This window comes from Stegostoma tigrinum, chromosome 11, assembly GCF_030684315.1.
Source record: "Stegostoma tigrinum isolate sSteTig4 chromosome 11, sSteTig4.hap1, whole genome shotgun sequence".
Classification (NCBI taxonomy): Eukaryota; Metazoa; Chordata; class Chondrichthyes; order Orectolobiformes; family Stegostomatidae; genus Stegostoma; species Stegostoma tigrinum.
The window spans coordinates 75,825,601-75,828,972 of record NC_081364.1 but is presented as its reverse complement, the minus strand read 5'-3'; the positions used below and the strand labels follow the sequence as shown (position 1 = coordinate 75,828,972).

Sequence of the window (3,372 nt, the reverse complement as noted above, 5' to 3'; positions counted from 1 at the left end):
AACAGTGCTGGCTCTTGTTGAAATGTTCCTTTCAATAGTAATCTAGTTTAACATTGGATGTTTCATCAGCTTCCACACAAAAGGAAGTAACCATTGCTGCGTACAACCATATAATCCCAGTTCCCGGGCACAGAACCAGGGAAGTCAGTGACCCAGCCGTGAAGATATAACCGGAAATGGGAATGGCAATGAGCGTGCAGACATACGCCGTGATAATAGATGACGGGATAGTCTGTGCATTATGAGCCAAGACAATGTGACAAAATCGAGATAGAGCCACGGGGATGATGTGCAGAAGGATGAGCGATACAGTGGTGAATCAGACAGTGACCAGGGGGATACAGATAGAAGTGACGCAATCGGTGAGCGCGCAGTCCCTCTATGGCCATTGAGGCACGTGAAATGCCGAGTCTGTGAGCTCCAACCTCACCTGGAGCAGCTTCTATTGACATGGACAGGGATTATTGGGACCTCAAGCTGTTTGAAAAGATGCACAGCAATTTTAATCTGAGGCAAAATAGTTTTTGGAATCACAGTTATTTGTGGATGGAGTGAGGATCTGTCCATGAAAATGTTTCAATTATAATGAAAAATGCTGCAAATATTCAACTCGTCAAGAGAGAAATCTGTGCTGGGAGAAATAGAGTTAACATTTTTGCACTCTTACTCTTGTCATATGGCTGACCCTGCACTGGGTTGAATTGTGGGAAGGGCTTTTTATCGCTCATTTCATATTATTCAATTTCGTGCAAACATGCACAGGTCACTGAAGTCATCTAAACTTCCAAAAAATATCGGTCATATATGATGTTGTGAATGGGCTCGTGATTACCTCAGGTTATGGAGGAAAAACAGGGAAGCGGAATTGACATTTATCAGATCAACAGCGATCTCATTGACTGGCTGAGCAGACTCGATCGGATGAATTGTAGCTTCCTGACGACAAATGGCAGTGAAACTCACTGCGTCACAAAGGGGAGGCAATTGAATTGAAGTAGCGACTGTGATTATCTTTGCTGGTTGTTTATCTTGTGAATGTTCCCCTCACTGCTGATGTCCCTGCTAACAGCACAACACAAAGGTGAGTAGCCTGACTGAGCAGTGACAGCTAAGGCACCTTACCCCTCTTTAAGCAGCTGGAACATGGACCCTGATGTTCTCGGGGACAGGAACTGACATTGAAAGGATTGCAGACAGAGCTGCACTGCCTTTGCGTTGCCACCATCAGGAAAAATAAAACTTGATTTCCTGACCGGGAATCGAACGCCGGCTGTGGTACTGAAAACGCCAAACCCTAACCACTAGACCAGCAGGGAGAGCGATGGATGTGTGTGCATCGTTTCTTAACGGCACAACTCCTAGCTTTTTTGTTCTTTCTACAATAGTTGTTTTTACTGAAAATGACTGAATCATCATGTTTTTGCAGCACAGAAAGAGGCTCAACATCCCAGTTTCCAGCCTTGGCCCATAGCCCTGTGTGCTACGAGGCAATGGGCCGGCTGTTTGAGATGTTGACATTCCCTTGGGGAAGTGGACCACATTTTCACCCTCAGAAGGTAACACACAGGCATATTTCCCAGAAGGTGACAAAGGCCTCAGCAGAGACCAACCCCCAGAAGGTAGGATTTCACCCATTTGGGTTCTATAGTCCCATTTCACACTTCAAAACCAGAATCTGATTACAGCAAAGAAATAAAGCATTCGGCCGCTCCCCTCTCCATGTTGCTCCCCAATTGTTTCCTTGTCAACCTGCAGTTTATAATACCTCACCTCACCTCACTGCTGGCCTGTGGAGGAAATGACATTGGCATAATTTCAGACGAGGTGAAAGTGTTCCTTTGGATATTGGATGTAGCAGTTGTACAAACATTCTCATCTCCTCCAGTTAGAAGCAAACTCATGGCCGGTGCTTTACAAGACCATTGCTTTCACTACTGCCCTATAGAGTGAAGACTGTGCCCTGTAAGGTCGGGTTTCATGCATTCGAAACTGCAATGCAATAGATGGCAAGATAGTGTGTGCAGTATAAACCAAGACAATGTGACAAAACCATGATGGAGCTGAAGGAATCATGTGCAGAAGGATGAGAGATGTAATGCTGAATCAGGCAGTGACCAGGGTGATAGAGATATACGTCTTCCCTCGTAGTCTGCTGATAAGGATTCAATGCCTTCACTGCCGTGGAATGTTCGTGGTTAAAATTTACAATAATAACTCTGAAATATTGTCTGACCTTTAGAAGTAGAATTATGCCATAGACCAGGCGGTGTCGCTTCAATCTACATTACAGTTCTACATCAGCAATGTCAGCTGCATTTGCCAGACGTGCAATTTGTTTCAGACAAGAACAAGGGGGAGGTCAGGAAAAGTGAAGGGCAACGGTGGTTTGTGAGAGGTGACTGTGGGCCTCATGGAGCCAGGCTCACTGTGGGTGCTGAAGACTGGCTTTTCCTGTTTACTCTGGTATAAAGATCACTCTGGAGCTGCAAAGGTGTGTCAGGATGGCCGAGTGGTCTAAGGCGCCAGACTCAAGGAATAGACTCCTTCCACTGTAAAGCTGGGTGTTCTGGTCTCCGCCTGGAGGCGTGGGTTCAAATCCCACTTCTGACAATGACTGCCCTTTGTTTGTTGTCCTTTGCAAATATCACTGAGGTTCAGTATCCCGATGGGATCTACCTGTCTTGTGAGCAAAATTTGCTCCCGTCAGTTTTGCAGCTTTATATTAACATGATGCAGTTTTGGAGGAGAAGGAGACAACTCAGTCCATCAAATCTGCTCTGCTATTAAATGAGCGGATAATCCTGACCTGATAATCCTGAACGGCACTTTCTTGGATTTCCCGATAACCATTGATACCCTTGCTGCTAAAAATCTTTCGAACTCAGCCTTAAATGTACTTTGTGGCCCAGCTCTGACAATCCTCTTCTGTAAAAGAATCCACTAATTCACAACCATCTGAGAGAATAAACTTCACCTCGATTCTGCCTTAAATGTGCGACCTCCATTCTGATATTAAACACTCCCTTCCCAGATGGTCCCAGGAGGGAACGAACCTTTCTTCATCCAATCTGTTACATCGCCAATAACACCTGTATGTTTCGATAAAGATCATTTTTGTAGTACTGTTTCTGAGCTAATGAAAATGATGCATTTCAATGGTTCTTCCCATTTAATTCACCTCTGATGTTGAAGTCTCACTGATTGTGATAGAGATTATCATTATCACTAAAGAGGCAGTGTTGGCCAAGGTAACGGGGCTAACAGTGGACATGGGGGTCTCTTGGCCCTGATTAACTGCATCCCAGGATACTAAAAGGGGCGATGGGGGACATAGCAAATGCACTAGTAATTATTTACCACAATTCACTGGAC

At 44.9% G+C, this 3,372-nt stretch overlaps 1 non-coding gene across 1 annotated transcript; it reads left to right on the top strand.

Moving 5' to 3' along the window:
• The first annotated feature begins 2,495 nt into the window (after window positions 1–2,495).
• Window positions 2,496–2,610, top strand: trnal-caa (transfer RNA leucine (anticodon CAA)). The gene is made up of 2 exons: window positions 2,496–2,533; window positions 2,565–2,610. It is a non-coding gene; the product is annotated as a tRNA-Leu (tRNA).
• Window positions 2,611–3,372: the final 762 nt, after the last annotated feature.